The sequence below is a fragment of the Poecilia reticulata genome, unplaced genomic scaffold, assembly GCF_904066995.2.
Source record: "Poecilia reticulata unplaced genomic scaffold, P_reticulata-male-v2 Scaffold_91, whole genome shotgun sequence".
In the NCBI taxonomy this organism is placed as follows: domain Eukaryota; kingdom Metazoa; phylum Chordata; class Actinopteri; order Cyprinodontiformes; family Poeciliidae; genus Poecilia; species Poecilia reticulata.
Genome location: NW_027675189.1, coordinates 26,909 through 45,575, shown reverse-complemented (window position 1 = coordinate 45,575; position 18,667 = coordinate 26,909). Strand labels below are relative to the sequence as shown.

The 18,667-nt window shown below is 41.1% G+C and overlaps 1 long non-coding RNA gene across 1 annotated transcript; it reads left to right on the top strand.

Moving 5' to 3' along the window:
- Window positions 1-457: 457 nt before the first annotated feature.
- LOC145550580 (uncharacterized) lies at window positions 458-1,995 on the top strand. Its single transcript, XR_014086456.1, has 2 exons — window positions 458-1,410; window positions 1,505-1,995. It is a non-coding gene; the product is annotated as an uncharacterized LOC145550580 (long non-coding RNA).
- The last annotated feature ends 16,672 nt before the right edge of the window (window positions 1,996-18,667 follow it).

Sequence of the window (18,667 nt, the reverse complement as noted above, 5' to 3'; positions counted from 1 at the left end):
TATCTTGGCTTCATAAAAAGAACACAATGTACTCTGATGCACTCATTTTAAACTCAGAAGTATATTGAGAACAATCTCGTTTACTATAAGCTATTTTAACTCAGCAGAAATATACAAAACATGTGAAAATGGAGTTGCAAACTAAAAAAACTAAATTACTAAAGTAATAACCCTACTAAATAGACTGCTCAAAAAAATAAAGGAAACACTTAAGTGTTCACTTAAGTGTCTAAGTGTTCCCTTTATTTTTTTTAGCAGTGTACATCATTGTTTAATTATTAAAACTACTATAAAATGACAGCTGAAATAGCTCCGTGTCACTTTTTTTATAATCTGTCAACATGTTCATTTCTGAGTGAGTGAGCGTCAGCAGCACGCTGCGCTTGGGCATTACGTCCTTACACATTACATACTTACCAGGCGGAAGAAAAAGTAGTTCCCATTAAACACGTTTCATTTAGGCAAGATCTCAATAATTTAGTTACTTTCTAACTTGCTCTTGTTAATCTACATTATCTCAAATTACTAAAGTGTTGAAAGTATTGATCCTTGGATCTGACAATAGATTTTAAAGAATTAAGTTCTGGTATCGAAAGAATCGATATTTCAGTATCAATCCGCACATCACTAACGGCAACGCCAGAGATCATTTAACTGCCCTGATTAACGGTTAATTCAGTTGTAACAGCCTAACTAAGCTTTTATCTACTGTACTTTTATAAGATTTTCTTTTGGCAAATTTTCTAATCTCGGTTGGACATGGATGAAGATGGAGGACTTTTTTACATGTATAGACCCTACAGCTGCTGTACTGAGAGGTAAGTTTAAAGTTGTCTCTTTCTAAGATAAGCTAACTGAAGCTAGTTAGCATGTCGTGATATGCCAATTTTCATCCGCGGTTAAAGAGCTGCTCTTGTGAATGTGAGCTTTGAACAGTTATTAACCACAATAGCTGTGGCTTAAAAATAATATCGACACGGGTTCATGGTAGCTTCCGTTTTTTTAACATAGCTAAGGTGGCTTCTCATTCGGGAAATGGTTAAAGGGCAATTCCGCCTAGTATTTCACTAACTTTGAGGGTGTTTTATGTGCTGTAATTTAAAAACTTAAATGCATTGAGTCTACAAGGTTAGATATTCCACACTGTTACCAGGATATTTTAAACACTATTTTTAATTAGTGAATTTAAGTAGTCCTTGTTTGATTTAATTAAAATAACTTTCTTGCCGTCTTGAATTTATGTAATATTGTAATTGAGCACATGAACTAAAATAAGACTTGTTTTATTTTTCAAGTAAACCAAACTGTTGCCATGGTGAAGCCTATGCCAGACACATCTCCAATCACGTATTGCACCATCTACAAGAAACTTTAGGAAATGCAAGTGACGGCATCCTTCACATTCTCAAGGTAAGAAATTTATGATACAGATTCATCATGACACTGATTAGTCCCTAAAACGTGGTTTGTTTTGTGATTGTTTTTCTGTCTGTGCTCCAATTAGCAGATGACCCAACAACTTCAAACAAGACCACTTTTCAGCTCTGTGGTGATCGTGAAACCAACTTTCTACTGGCCATTGGAACCATGCCTGCCCTTATCTTCTGAAAGGAGGACATCACAGCTACTACACCTTTCAGCATCCGTGTGTGGGGCCACTCCTCTCTGTGCTGCTGACAGATATCTTGAGAACGCCGTCTGTAACTGAGGCAAGACTTCCACATATAAAAGGCTATGGCTTATTGGAAGAAGTTCATTGCGGAGGAAGCTCCTATTGTTGACATCTAATCCCAAGATTTTTTTTGCTTTGGACAATTTGGTTTGCTTGACTCTTAGGGCATCTTATGAGTGTGGCAGATGTGGCAGATCTTCATTGTTCTGTCATTTTACAGGATTGTTTCAGAATCAGATGCCCATCCAGACTTTATTCTGACCAGTAGTCATGTTTTATTGTGCTTATGTGAAACTTAAACGTAATAAATATGTTAAAAGTAATTGAACTCATGTCTTCATTTCAGCAAGCCAATAACATCTCTTGTTCCAGTATTCACAGGATCAATTTTTGGATTTTTGTCTTAGCATAAGAACCTTGAGTAAAGCTATGATAAAATATATATTTTAATCCTATGCAACAATAAAAATAAACTAGATTTAGGTATATCACTGCAAAAAGTCCCCTTTCAAAAACAAGAAAAAGAAGTACAAAAATAGGGTATAATTTTCTTAAAATAAGAAAAATTATCTGCCAACAGAACAAGAAAATTTATCTCGTCAAGATTTTCTAAAACAAGAAAAAATATCTAACCAAGATAAACCTACAATATCTTAAAATTAGTGTATTTGTACTTAAAACAAGCCAATTTTACTAATACAAATAGAATATATGAGATTTATTTTCTTAATACATAGAACATTTTTCTTCAAATAAGAAAATTTTACACTATTTCAAGAAATTCAGTGTCGAATAACATTTTCTTTACTTGAGATAATTTTTCTTAAAATAAGATAATATATCTTACTCGTATAAGTAAAATTGGCTTGTTTTAAGTAAAAATACACTAATTTTAAGATATTGTAGGTTTATCTTGGTTAGATATTTTTTCTTGTTTTAGAAAATCTTGACAAGATAAATTTTCTTGTTCTGTTGGCAGATAATTTTTCTTATTTTAAGAAAATTGTACCTTATTTTTGTGATTTTTTTTCTTGTTTTTGAAAGGGGACTTTTGCAGTGCAGCTGGTGTGCAAACATCTAAATGTATAATTAAAATACTTTGTTGTTCAGTTGTTTCAGTGGCTACCTGTATTAGTTGTGTGCAAGTTTTCCTGAAGGTGTTGCCCGTACTGGACTGTGTTTGAGCTTCTCTTTATTAAATTATAATAAACATCATCGTCATCATCATCACCTGGGTCTCAGTGTTCATCCTCACCACCAACAACCACAAATCATGACAGTTTAAGTTTTGGGAGAATGTATGTGCATCTGAACAGCTTGATTGATACTTTATCTTGTCACTTGTGTTGACATTAGCTGCATTGTGTTTACAGCAGCGCTCCCTGGTGCAGCCCACAACATCTCATGCAGATTGGCCAATGTAGAGATGAGATGCAGCTATTTCATTAACCTAGGGAGTGCAGTGGAGTCAAGTTATGATCTAATGCTATTGGGGTCTTTAGAGGTTCACTGAAGTCAGCCATAAAAGTCTGGTGGAAATCACATGAAGCCTGGTTGATTTAGAGACGATCATAGACATGGCTAGCCTTGCTATTTGCTAATAAGCAACGTCCACATGCTTCAGCTAGCAGCCAACATACACATAGTTCATCATCATGTCATTTTATATCAATTTGCACAGCATTGAACCCATTTGAGTGAGTTTAAAAGTAAGACTTCCAGCAGAAAAAACAGGTGACTTCCTGTTGGAGGGGGGCGTGGCTAAGGTGATGTCATCATATGACCTTGTGAATGTGATCAAGGCTGGCCAATAATGAGACATGGAAAGTCTGATGAAGTTGTCACTTTTCCTGTACAAGTTATTGCATTTTAGTATTTCATGGCACAAAGCCAAAGTTTGACAATTAGCCACGCCCACATGCTTTGATGTACGAGAATTCTTTTGATAACGTTTCACCTTCAATGTCTTAAGTGTGTGCTTAGTGAGTTTGAAGTCTGTATCTCAAAAGCTGTAGGAGTAGTTCGATCAGATGCGACGTCTATGAAAAACAGGAAATGGCGGCTTTGATCCAAAATGGCCGACTTCCTGTTGGGTTTGGACCATGGCTCCAAGAGACTTTTTTGTACATCCTGACAAGATATACATGTGTATCAAGTTTCATAATTCTAGGTTAAAGCATGGCTTGGGGCTGATGATTTAAAATATTCTACAGGGCGCTGTTGAGACATTAGGCCACGCCCACCAAATATTGCACTGGATTACTGTCCGGAGGTGGATCAGGATCCATCTCAGTGAGTTTGGTGCAACTGGACTCAAAATTGTGGAATGCAGAGCCAAACGTAAGGACAGGTATATTCGCCACGCCGCCACGCCCACCTGCTGCATCCAAACCAAACGGGGTTGGACACCCTGACACACCAACATGTCTTCTGTTTGTTCAACAGTTTCATGTTGATTATGTTAAAGAGGTCAGAAAGGGACGGATCACAATAAAACGACACTTCCTGTTTTAAGTGGGCGTGGCTTAGGTAATCTCTAAATTTCACAACTGGGTGTCGTAGGTCATCCAAAGGTGATCACACACAGAAAGTTTGGTGGCTCTGAGTTTCTTTGTAGGATATATAATTGTTCATTATTTTATGGTGAGTCAGTGAACTTTGACCCCTGGTATCACCGATTCAGCATGCACGAAAACTCACCGTTTTGATAACTTTTAATCGGGCATGCCTTATGAACCAACTGACCAAGTTTGAAGCCGTTCCATCAAAAGCCCTAGGAGGAGTTTGATCAAATGCGACGTGTGTAAACGGCCAAAATGGGGTCAAAATCGGAACTTCAATCCAAAATGGCCGACTTCCTAGGATACTTGCACTATGACATTAATTGTAAATTCTGAGTGTCTTGGGGAGTTCTACAAGTGTGTCACATTTCAAGTTTCTATGATAAAGTAAGTGAATAGAAATGGGTCTTTTGAAATTTTTTAGGGGCGCCCTTCAGCCGATTTTTGGGTGATTTTTGCATAGAACTTACAATACGTAAACTTTAAACAGTCTATGGGCACACCAATTTTGGTGAGTTTTTGAATATGTTAAAGCCCCCAAAAAGGCAATTAATTTGCCAGGAGACAAATAATAATTAAAGCTCCGCGGAGCCTCAAGCGGCCCGAGCAGCCAAGCGCCGCTCCGGCCTATAGCCACCGCGGGGACCCAGCACCGCCGCCCGCCTGCCACCGCGTACCCTTTCGCACAGTTGAGGTGCGCCTCCGCCAGGCAGTTCGCACCGTTCACTTCGGCATGGTTCCCTGAGGACACACCACAAATTTGGTGCAGATCGGTCAATGTAGAGAGGAGATATTTATGATGGGATAATCTAGGGAGCGCTGCAGAGTAAAATCTCAAATCAAACCCGATGGGCTCTTTAGCATTGAACACAGGTCAAACGTATCCAGTTTGGTGCCAATCGGAAGATGCGTGTGTGATTCAGAGACAGTTGTATGCATATGGCGAAGGACAGACAATTGGCCACGCCCCCATGAGTCAGAGTTCATCCTCACAGTTCATCATCAGGTGATATTATGTCAGGTGGTAGAAGATTAATTCCATATGTATTACTCAGTAAAAATAAGACATACAGTAGAAAAAACAGGTGAATTCCAGTCAAAAGTGGGCGGACCTAAGGTTACGTCATCATCTGACCATGAGGGTTGGTCAGTAGTGAGACATAGGAAGTCTGAAGCAGCTGTGAGCTTGTATGTGGAAGTTATGTCACTTTGATGTTTTATGGCGAATAGTCAAAGTTTGGCACTTAGCCACGCCCACATGCTTTGACATACAAAATTCCTGTAATAACTTTAGACCTTTAATGTCTGAACTCTCCGCTGACTGAGTTTGAAGTCTGTATGTCAAACGCTGTAGGAGGAGTTCGATCAAATACGACGTCTGTGAAAAACAGCAAATGGCGAATTTAATCCAAAATGGCCGACTCTCTGTTGGGTTTGGACCATGGCTCCAAGAGGCTTTTTGTAGGTCCTGACACGATACACAAGTGTACCAAGTTTCATAATTATAGGTTAAACAATGGCTTGGGGCTGATTATTTAAAATCTTCAAGGGGGCGCTGTTGAGACATTAGGCCACGCCCACAAAAAATCACACTGGATTCCTGTCGAGGGCCCACAAGGATCATACCTAGTGAGTTTGGTGCAGCTGGGCTTTAAACTGTTGAATTCAAGGCCAAACGTAAGGAGACTGCGTTAAAGGTAACTTCACCACACCGCCACGCCCACCTGCTGCATCCAAACCAAACGGGGTTGGACACCCTGACACACCAACATGTCTTCTGTCTGTCGACAGTGTTTCATGTTGATTAGTTCAAAGGGTCAGATAGTGAACGTTCGCAGTAAGACATGACACTTCCTGTTCTAAGGGGGCGTGGCTTAGATAATCTCAAAATTTCACAACTGGGTGTCGTAGGTCATCCAAAGGTGATCACACACAGAAAGTTTGGTGGCTCTGTGAGTTTATTTGTAAGAGATATAACAGTTTATTACATTCTGGTGAGTCGGTGAATTTGACCCCTGGAACGACCCCTTCAACATGCTCGAAAACTCACGAATTTGATAACTTTGAATCGGCCATGCCTTATTAAAAATCTGACCGAGTTTGAAGCCGATCGATCGAAATCCCTAGGAGGAGTTCGATCAAATGCGACGTGTGTAAACGGCCAAAATGGGCTCAAAATCGGAACTTCAATCCAAAATGGCCGACTTCCTAGGATAGTTGCACTATGACATTAATTGTAAATTCTGAGGGTCTTGGGGAGCTCTACAAGTGTACCGAATTTCAAGTCACTACGATAAAGTAAGTGAATAGAAAAGGGTCTTTGAAAGTTTCTAGGGGGCGCCCTTGAGCCGTTTCTTGTGCGATTTTGCGAGGACCTTAAAATACGTAAATTTCACACGGGCTCTATGCGCCCGCCAAGGTTGGTGAGTTTTTGAATATGATAAAGCCCCCAAAAAGCCAATTCATTTGGCACAAGAAAAATAATTAAAGCTCCGCGGAGCCTCAAGCGGCCCGAGCAGCCAAGCGCCGCTCCGGCCTATAGCCACCGCGGGGGACCCAGCACCGCCGCCCGCCTGCCACCGCGTACCCTTTCGCACAGTTGAGGCGCGCCTCCGCCAGGCAGTTCGCACCGTTCACTTCGGCATGGTTCCCTGAGGACACACCACAAATTTGGTGCAGATCGGTCGATGTAGAGAGGAGATATTGGTGATGGGATAATGTAGGGGGCGCTGTAGAGTAAAATCACAATTCAAACCTGTTGGGCTGTTTAGCATTGAACACAGATCAAACGTTTCCAGTTTGGTTCCAATCGGAAGATGTGTGTTAAATTCATAGACAATTTTATGCATATGGCGAAGGACAGCCAGTTGGCCACGCCCCCTTGAGTCAGAGTTCATCATCACAGTTCCTAATCAGGTCATATAATGTCAGGTGTTAGAAGATTAATTCCATATGTATTACTCAGTAAAAATAAGACATACAGTAGGAAAAACAGGTGACTTCCTGTCAAAAGTGGGCGGAGCTAAGGTTACGTCATCATCTGACCATGAGAATGTAATGAGGGTTGGTCAGTAGTGAGACATAGGAAGTCTGAAGCAGCTGTGACCTTGTATGTGGAAGTTATGTCACTTTGATGTTTTATGGCGAATAGTCAAAGTTTGGCACTTAGCCACGCCCACATGCTTTGACATACAAAAATTCCTGTGATAACTTTAGACCTTTAATGTCTCAACTCTCTGCTGACTGAGTTTGAAGTCTGTATCTGAAACGCTGTAGGAGGAGTTTGATCAAATACGACGTCTGTGAAAAACATAAAATGGCGAACTTAATCCAAAATGGCCGAATTTCTGTTGGGTTTGGACCATGGCTCCAAGAGGCTTTTGTGTAGGTCCTGACACGATACACAAGTGTACCAAGTTTCATAATTCTAGGTTAAAGAATGGCTTGGGGCTGATTATTTAAAATCTTCAAGGGGGCGATGTTGAGACTTTAGGCCACGCCCACAAAAATGACACTGGATTCATGTCGAAGGGCCCACAAGGATCAAACCTAGTGAGTTTGGTGCAGCTGGGCTTTAAACTGTGGAATTCAAGGCCAAACGTAAAGAGACGGCGTTAAAGGTCAATTCGCCACGCCACCACGCCCAGCTGCTGCATCCAAACCAAACGGGGTTGGACACCCTGACACACCAACATGTCTTCTGTCTGTCGACAGTGTTTCATGTTGATTAGGTGAAAGGGGTCAGATATTGATCGTTCGCAGTAAAACATGACACTTCCTGTTCTAAGGGGCGTGGCTTAGGTGATGTCAAAATTTCACAACTGGGTGTCGATGGTCATCCAAAGGTGATCACACACAGAAAGTTTGGTGGCTCTGTGAGTTTATATGTAAGAGATATAGCAGTTCATTACATTCTGGTGAGTCGGTGAACTTTGACCCCTGGTACGACCCCTTCAGCATGCTCGAAAACTCACGAGTTTGATAACTTTGAATCGGCCATGCCTTATGAACAATCTGACCGAGTTTGAAGCCGATCGATCGAAATCCCTAGGAGGAGTTCGATCAAATGCGACGTCTGTAAACGGCCAAAATGGGCTCAAAATCGGAACTTCAATCCAAAATGGCCGACTTCCTGGGATACTTGCACTATGACATTAATTGTAAATTCAGAGTGTCTTGGGGAGCTCTACAACTGTACCGAATTTCAAGTCTCTACGATAAAGTAAGTGAATAGAAAAGGGTCTTTTGAAAGTTTCTAGGGGGCGCCCTTGAGCCGTTTCTTGTGCGATTATTGCGAGGACCTTAAAATACGTAAATTTTCACCGGGCTCTATGCGCCCGCCAAGTTTGGTGAGTTTTTGAATATGATAAAGCCCCCAAAAAGCCAATTTATTTTACGGAAGAATAATAATAAGAAGAATTAAAGCTCCGCGGAGCATCGAGCGGCCCGAGCAGCCAAGCGCCGCTCGGCCTATAGCCACCGCGTGCTCCCAGCACCGCCTTCCCCCAGCCACCGCCGATGCTCTGACGGAGCAGCCGAACCCGCCCTCCTTGAATTACTCAGTGTGTCATGTTTGGCATTGCTCACAGACAATCCTCAAAATTCTGTTGCAGATTGGCTGCAGCGAGTAGATCAGGGGTCACCAACCTTTTTGAAACTGAGAGCTACTTCATGGGTACCAAGTCATATCAAGCCTACTAGTTTGACACACTCTTCTAAAATAACAAATTTACTCAGTTTGCCTTTAGTTAAATATTATCAATAATGATTAATGATACTCATATATGACAAGACACTGTTCACGTTAAAGATTTCTCACAATAAATAGCAATGAAACCAAGGTGGGAAACAGATAATCAATATTCAGCACTTTATCTTTTAATCTCTGTAATTGTTACATTTTTAGATAACCACTTACATCACTACATTTTGTAGGAAAAATGTCCAATTTTCACTAACCACTCACCAACATTGTTTTAACAAATCATGAACGATGTTGCTCCAGGCTTCAAAAAGTTGTTAAAGAAAAATCAACTTACATATTTTAAATACATTTTATCACATTTTGAACTCATGACTGTAGCATTTTAACAAAATTATAACTTATATGTCATGAACACACTTTTAAATTTATCACAATTCCTCAATATTTTAATTAACTTTGCCATGACACTGCCATGTTGCCACTGACATCTGGTATTGGTTTCCTTATTAGTGAGAAGACTGGCATTGCATGCTGTTCACCAGTACTCTGTAATCTGGTGTGTAACTTGAAACTGCAACTGTGAGTGCATCTTTTAGATGTGCATCAGTGAGGCATGTTCTGTGTTTGTTCTTGATGAAGTTCATGTCAGAAAATGCTGATTCACAGAGATAGGTTGAACCTAACAAGCTGGTAACATTCATAGCTGCTGTGCATACACCACAGCACCATCAATTTACTTGGCTTTCAACACCAGCGGGATCTAGTTTAAATTGTATGTTTTTGTTTTTAAGCTGTATGTTTTAATTTTTTATTATGTGTGTTTTAATGTACAGCACTTTTTATCAGCTGTGGTTGTTTTAAAGTGCTTTGTAAATAAAGTTGGTTTGGTTTTGTTTGATTCCACTCAACCTACAGGGCTAAGTGGAATCAAGTTACGACAGTTTAAGTTTTGGGAGAATGTATGTGCATCTGAACAGCTTGATTGATACTTTTCTTGTCATTTGTGTTGACATTAGCTGCATTGCGTTTACAGCAGGTCTGGTGAATCAGCTATTTGATTAACCTAGGGAGTGCATGGATCAAGTTATAATCTAATACATTGTGTCTTTTGAGTTCATGAAGTCAGCCAGAAAATCTGGTGCAAATCACATGAAGCCTGGTTGATTTAGAGATGATTGTAGACATGGCTGCATTGCTATTTGCTAATAAGGCACGCCCACATGCTTCAGCTAGCAGCCAAAACAGAGTTCATCATCATGTCATTTTATATCAATTTGCACAGCATTGAACCCATTTGAGTCAGATAAAAGTAAGACTTCCGGCAGACAAAAACAGGTGACTTCCTGTTTGAGGGGGGCGTGGCTAAGTGATGTCATCATATGACCTTGTGAATGTGATCAAGGCTGGCCAATAATGAGACATGGAAAGTCTGATCAAGTGTCACTTTTCCTGTAGAAGTATTGCATTTTAGTATTTCATGGCACAAAGCCAAAGTTTGACACTTAGCCACGCCCACATGCTTTATGTACGAGAATTCTTTTGATAACTTTCATCTTCAATGTCTTAAGTGTGTGCTGAGCGAGTTTGAAGTCTGTATCTCAAAAGCTGTAGGAGGAGTTCGATCAGATGCGACGTCTATGAAAAACCGGAAATGGCGGCTTTGATCCAAAATGGCCGACTTCCTGTTGGGTTTGGACATGGCTCCAAGAGACTTTTTTGTACATCCTGACAAGATACACATGTGTACCAAGTTTCATAATTCTAGGTTAAAGCATGGCTTGGGGCTGATGATTTAAATCTTCTAGGGGCGCTGTTGAGACATTAGGCCACGCCCACCAAATATTGCACGGATTACTGTCCGGAGTTGGATAAGGATCATCTCAGTGAGTTTGGTGCAGCTGGACTCAAATTGTGGAATTACAGCCAAACGTATGGACAGCGTTAAGGTATATTCGCCACGCCGCCACGCCACCTGCTGCATCCAAACCAAACAGGTTGGAACCATAACACACCAACATGTCTTCTGTTTGTGGACACAGTTTCATGTTGATTATGTTAAAGAGGTCAGATAGGGACCGATCACAATAAAACATGACACTTCCTGTTCTAAGGGGCGTGGCTTATGTGATCTCAAAATTTCACAATGGGTCTTGTAGGCATCCAAAGGTGATCACACACAGAAAGTTGGTGGCTCTGTGAGTTTCTTTGTAGGAATATAACTGTTTATTATTTTATGGTGAGTCAGTGAACTTTGACCCCTAGTATCACCCCTTCAGCATGCACGAAAACTCACCGTTTGATAACTTTTAATCGGGCATGCCTTCTGAACCAACTGACCAAGTTTGAAGCCGATCCATCAAAAGCCCTAGGAGGAGTTCGATCAAATGCGAGGCTATAAACGGCCAAAATGGGGTGAAATTGCAAATTCAATCCAAAATGGCCGACTTCCTGTTTGACATAACTATGAGACAATTATAAATTCTGAGTGTCTTGGGAGTTCTACAAGTGTACCAATTTCAAGTCTCTACAATAAAGTAAGTGAATAGGAAAGGGTCTTTTGAAATTTCTAGGGGGCGCTGTTGAGCCATTTTTTGCGATTTTTGCGAGACCTTAAAATACGTAAATTTTTCACAGTCTCTATGGGCCACCAATTTTGGTGAGTTTTTGAATATGTTAAAGCCCCCAAAAAGGCAATTCATTTGAGGCAGAAAAAAAAAAAAATAAAAAAAAATAAACATTGAAAACAATAGGCCTTCGCAGCGCTTAGCTGCTCGGCCTAATAATTAAAGCTCCGCGGAGCCTCAAGCGGCCCGAGCAGCCAAGCGCCGCTCCGGCCTATAGCCACCGCGGGGACCCAGCACCGCCGCCCGCCTGCCACCGCGTACCCTGTCGACAGTTGAGGCGCGCTCCGCAGGCAGTTCGCACCGTTCACTTCGGCATGGTTCCCTGAGGACACACCACAAATTTGGTGCAGATCGGTCGATGTAGAGAGGAGATATTGATGATGGGATAGTCTAGGGGGCGCTGTAGAGTAAAATCACAATTCAAAGCCGTTGGGCTCTTTAGCATTAGCACAGGTCAAACGTATCCAGTTTGGTGCCAATCGGAAGATGCGTGTTGATTCAGAGACATTTTATGCATATGGCGAAGGACAGCCAGTTGGCCACGCCCCATGAGTCAGAGTTCATCATCACAGTTCTCATCAGTCATATAATGTCAGGTGTTAGAAGATTAATTCATATGTATTACTCAGTAAAAATAAGACATACAGTAGAAAAAACAGTGAATTCCTTTCAAAAGTGGGCGGAGCTAAGGTTGCGTCATCATCTGACCATGAGAATGTAATGAGGGTTGGTCAGTATTGAGACATAGGAAGTCTGAAGCAGCTGTCACCTTTATGTGAAGTTATGTCACTTTGATGTTTTATGGCGAATAGTCAAAGTTTTGCACTTAGCCACGCCCACATGCTTTGACATACAAAAATTCCTGTGATAACTTTAGACCTTTAATGTCTGAACTCTCTGCTGACTGAGTTTGAAGTTGTATCTCAAACGCTGTAGAGGAGTTCGATCAAATATGACGTCTGTGAAAAACAGCAAATGGCGATGTATCCAAAATGTCCGACTTCTGTTGGGTTTGGACCATGGCTCCAAGAGACTTTTTGTAGGTCCTGACAAGATACACAAGTGTATCAAGTTTCATAATTCTAGGTTAAAGAATGGCTTGGGGCTGATTATTTAAAATATTCAAGGGGGCGCTGTTGAGACATTAGGCCACGCCCACAAAAAATCACACTGGATTCCTGTCGAGGGCCCACAAGGATCAAACCTAGTGAGTTTGGTGCAGCTGGGCTTTAAACTGTGGAATTGAAGGCCAAACGTAAAGAGACGGCGTTAAAGGTCACTTCGCCACGCCGCCACGCCCACCTGCTGCATCCAAACCAAACGGGGTTGGACACCCTGATACACCAACATGTCTTCTGTCTGTGGACACAGTTTCATGTTGATTAGGTGAAAGGGGTCAGATAGTGAACGTTCGCAGTAAAACATGACACTTCCTGTTCTAAGGGGGCGTGGCTTAGGTAATCTCAAAATTTCACAACTGGGTGTCGTAGGTCATCCAAAGGTGATCACACACATAAAGTTTGGTGGCTCTCTCAGTTTATTTGTAAGAGATATAACAGTTTATTACATTCTGGTGAGTCGGTGAACTTTGACCCCTGGAACGACCCCTTCAGCATGCTCGAAAACTCACGAATTTGATAACTTTGAATCGGCCATGCCTTATGAACAATCTGACCGAGTTGAAGCCATCGATCGAAATCCCTAGGAGGAGTTCGATCAAATGCGACGTGTGTATCGGCTAAAATGGGGGCAAAATCGGAACTTCAATCCAAAATGGCCGACTTCCTGGGATACTTGCACTATGACATTAATTGTAAATCAGAGTGTCTTGGGGAGCTCTACACTGTACCAAATTTCAAGTCTCTACGATAGAGTAAGTGAATAGGAAAGGGTCTTTTGAATGTTGCTAGGGGGCGCCCTTGAGCCGTTTCTTGTGCGATTTTTGCAAGGACCTTAAAATACGTAAATTTCACACGGGCTCTATGCGGCCGCCAAGATTGGTGAGTTTTTGAATATGATAAAGCCCCCAAAAAGCCAATTCATTTGGGCAGAATCGAATAATAATAAACAGCACGATACAATAGGCCTTCGAGCGCTTAGCTGCTCGGGCCTAATAATAATAACATTTGAAAAACATAGGCCTCGCAGCGTAGCTGCTCGGCCAATAAAGCTGAGCTCGCGAGCAGCCAAGCGCCGCTCCGGCCTATAGCCACCGCGGGGACCAGCACCGCCGCCCGCCTGCCACCGCGTACCCTGTGTACAGTTGAGGCGCGCGTCCGCCATGCAGTTCGCACCATTCACTTCGGCATGGTTCCCTGAGGACACACCACAAATTTGGTGCAGATCGGTCGATGTAGAGAGGAGATATTGATGATGGGATAGTCTAGGGGGCGCTGTAGAGTAAAATCCCAATTCAATCCTTTGGGCTCTTTAGCATTGAGTACAGATCAAACGTATCCAGTTGGTGCCAATCGGAAGATGCGTGTGTGATTCAGAGACAATTGCATGAATATGGCGAAGGACAGCCAGTTGGCCACGCCCCCATGAGTCAGAGTTCATCATCACAGTTCATCATCAGGTCATATTATGTCAGGTGTAGAAGATTAATTCCATATGTATTACTCAGTAAAATAAGACATACAGTATAAAAAACAAGTAACTTCCAGTGAAAAGTGGGCGGAGCTAAAGTTGCGTCATCATCTGACCATGAGAATGTAATGAGGGTTGGTCAGTATTGAGACATAGGAAGTCTGAAGCAGCTGTGACCTTGTATGTGGAAGTTATTCACTTTGATGTTTTATGCGAATAGTCAAAGTTTGGCACTTAGCCACGCCCACATGCTTTGACATACAAAAATTCCTGTGATAACTTTAGACCTTTAATCTCTGAACTCTCTGCTCACTGAGTTTGAAGTCTGTATGTTAAACGCTGTAGGAGGAGTTCGATCAAATACGACGTCTGTGAAAAACAGCAAATGGCGAATTTAATCCAAAATGGCCGACTTTCTGTTGGGTTTGGACCATGGCTCCAAGAGGCTTTTTTGTAGGTCCTGACACGATACACAAGTGTACCAAGTTTCATAATTCTAGGTTAAAGAATGGCTTGGGGCTGATTATTTAAATTCTTCAAGGGGGCGCTGTTGAGACATCAGGTCACGCCCACAAAAAATTACACCGGATTCCTGTCGAGGGGCCCACAAGGATCAAACCTAGTGAGTTTGGTGAAGCTGGGCTTTAAACTGTGGAATTCAAGGCCAAACGTAAGGAGACGGCGTTAAAGGTCACTTCGCCACGCCGCCACGCCGACCTGCTGCATCCAAATCAAACGGGGTTGGACACCCTGACACACCAACATGTCTTCTGTCTGTCGACAGTGTTTCATGTTGATTAGGTAAAGGGGTCAGATAGTGAACGTTCGCAGTAAAACATGACACTTCCTGTTCTAAGGGTGCGTGGCTTAGGTAATCTCAAATTTCACAACTGGGTGTCGTAGGTCATCCAAAGGTGATCACACACAGAAGGTTTGGTGGCTTGTGAGTTTATTTGTAAGAGATATAACAGTTTATTACATTCTGGTGAGTCGGTGAACTTTGACCCCTGGTACGACCCCTTCAGCATGCTCGAAAACTCACGAATTTGATAACTTTGAATCGGCCATGCCTTATGAACGATCTCACCGAGTTTGAAGCCGATCGATCGAAATCCCTAGGAGGAGTTCGATCAAATGCGACGTGTGTAAACGGCCAAAATGGGCTCAAAATCGGATCTTCAATCCAAAATGGCCGACTTCCTGGGATACTTGCACTATGACATTAATTGTAAATTCAGAGTGTCTTGGGGAGCTCTACCAGTGTACCGAATTTCAAGTCTCTACGATAAAGTAAGTGAATAGAAAAGGGTCTTTTGAAAGTTTCTAGGGGGCGCCCTTGAGCCGTTTCTTGTGCGATTTTTGCGAAGACCTTGAAATACGTAAGTTTCACACGGGTTCTATGCGTCCGCCAAGTTTTGTGAGTTTTTGAATATGATAAAGCCCCCAAAAAGCCAATTCATTTGGCACAAGAATAATAATAATAATAAACAGCACGATTACAATAGGCCTTCGCAGCGCTTAGCTGCTCGGGCCTAATAATTTACAGCACGAAAACAATAGGCCTTCGCAGCGCTTAGCTGCTCGGGCCTAATTAAAGCTCCGCGGAGCCTCAAGCGGCCCGAGCAGCCAAGCGCCGCTCCGGCCTATAGCCACCGCGGGGGACCCAGCACCGCCACCCGCCTGCCACCGCGTACCCTGTAGCACAGTTGAGGCGCGCGTCCGCCAGGCAGTACGCACCGGTCACTTCGGCATGGTTCCCTGGCAACACACCACAAATTTGGTGCAGATCGGTCGATGTAGAGAGGAGATATTGATGATGGGATAATGTAGGGGGCGCTGTAGAGTAAAATCACAATTCAAACCTCTTGGGCTGTTTAGCATTGAACACAGGTCAAACGTGTCCAGTTTTGTCCCAATCGGAAGATGCGTGTGTGATTCAGAGACAGTTATATGCATATGGCGAAGGACAGACAGTTGGCCACGCCCCCATAAGTCAGAGTTAATCCTCACAGTTCATTATCAGCTCATATTATGTCTAGTGGTAGAAGATTAATTCCATATGTATTACTCAGTAAAAATAAGACATACAGTAGAAAAAACAGCTGAATTCCTGTTAAAAGTGGGCGGAGCTAAGGTTACGTCATCATCTGACCATGAGAATGTAATGAGGGTTGGTCAGTAGTGAGACATAGGAAGTCTGAAGCAGCTGTGACCTTGTATATGGAAGTTATGTCACTTTGATGTTTTAGGGCGAATAGTCAAAGTTTTGCACTTAGCCACGCCCACATGCTTTGACATACAAAATTCCTGTGATAACTTTAGCAATATTTAATAAAAACATTTGTGGAATGGAACATAACATGGTGGATTCTCCAATAACAGGGTGGAAAATCAAAGTCTTTGACTCTAAAATCTGATGATTTTCATTATTAGTTGCAGGATTTGCTCTTTCAAGTCAAAGTATATGTAGAGATTTTTTCCTGGCTCTATTTGGCAAGAACATGTGATATCCCTGTAGTGGATTTTTCCATGACAGGTACTCATTGTTCCCCTCACAAGAGTCAATGGGGTAACTAGTTAAATGAAAACAGACAAATGGCAAAGTCATCTGATAATACCTCAGACTACTCTGCAACTCTATTCCATCATCTCAAAATTTTTATTTGACAAAGTTATTTCTTTTCACCCTAATTTCTACCTTATTTGGTTCAAGAACATACCAGGGTGGAACATAAGAGGGTGGAACTTTTCTAACTAATTTACCTGTAGTTCTTTATGTGGTCAACATTTAGCTAGCTAACATTCAACCGAATAACAAACTTTTAGTGACTAAATCTAACATTATATTTTTTAAATTCTACTGAATAACCATTTTTCACAATCTTTCCTAACAGGGTGGAACATAACAATAACATGGTGGAACTTTTCTAACTAATCTACCTGTTTCTCTTTGTGTGGTCAACATTTAGCTAGCTAACATTCAACCGAATAACAAACTTTTAGTGACTAAATCTAACATTATGTTTTTTTAATTTCTACTGATTAAACATTTTCACAATCTTTCCTATCAGGGTGGAACATAAAAGAGTGGAACATAACACTCTGGTATGTTCCAAACAGGAATTCTAGTTATAGGTAGATGTCTAACTAATCTACCTGTAACTCTTTATGTGGTCAACATTTAGCTAGCTAAACTTCAACAAAATAAAACTTTAATGACTAATTATAATATTAGGTTTTTTTAATTCTACTGAATAAACATTTTTCACAATCTTTCCTAACAGGGTGGAACTTTAAGCTTTACATATACAGGTTTAACATATTTAAAATAAGAAAACTACAGAGATGGTGACAGTTGAAGCTTACTTTGCTTTCCATGGTTGAATTCACATCAGAACCAATTGATGTCATTTACATTAAATGGTTTTTATGGAATTTTTGACTTTTTGAAGGCAGAATTGAAACATACTAACAGGGTGGAAAGTTAGTACTGGCACATGTATAATATGAAGAAAATATCAAATGAGAAAATAGTTTCAGTAGTTTAAATTGCATATTAAAATAAGGTTAAGTCCAGTCAATCAACTTATTGAAGAAAAACATAAATATAAAATATATTTATAGTTTAAATGTCATGATTAAGTCTATTACGCTGCACTGGAGACACATGAAATTGAACATATCCATCAACAAAAAGGTGTGTAAAGAACAAAATAATATTTAAAAGGCATTTTGTTTATATTTGAATAATGGTAAACATCTAAATCCATCCATCCATCCATTTTCCTGCACCCTTTTCCCTTAGTGTGGTCGGGAGGGTTGCTGGTGCCCATCTCCAGCTAGCGTGCAAACATCTAAATGTATAATTAAATACTTTGTTGTACAAATTTGGCACATTTAAAAAAAATAATTGTAAGCAAAACATGGGCCTTGGAATGTTGCCTCAAAAAAGAATCAACTTACATATTTTAAATATGTAAAATTTTGAACTCATGACCAAATCTGCTGCATTTTTAAGAAAATTGTAACTCTTGCATGTCATGAACACACTTTTAAATTGAACACAATTCCTCAATATTTTAATTCAACTTTGCCATGACACTGCCATGTTGCCACTGACATCTGGTATTGGTTTTCTTATTAGTGAGAAGACTGGCATTGCATGCAGTTCACCAGTGCTCCATAATGTGGTGTGTAACTTGAAACTTCAACTGTGAGTGCGTCTTTCAGATGTGCATCAGTGAGGCATGTTCTGTGTTTGTTCTTGATGAAGTTCATGTCAGAAAACGCTGATTCACAGAGATAGGCTGAACCAAACAGGCTGGTAACCTTCATAGCTGCTGTGCATACACCACAGCACCATCAATTTTACTTGGCTTTCAACACCAGCGGGATCTAGTTTTAAATTGTATGTTGTATTTTTAAGCTGTATGTCTTAATTTTTTTATTATGTGGTGTTTTAATGTACAGCACTTTTTATCAGCTGTGTTTGTATTAAAGTGCTTTGTAAATAAAG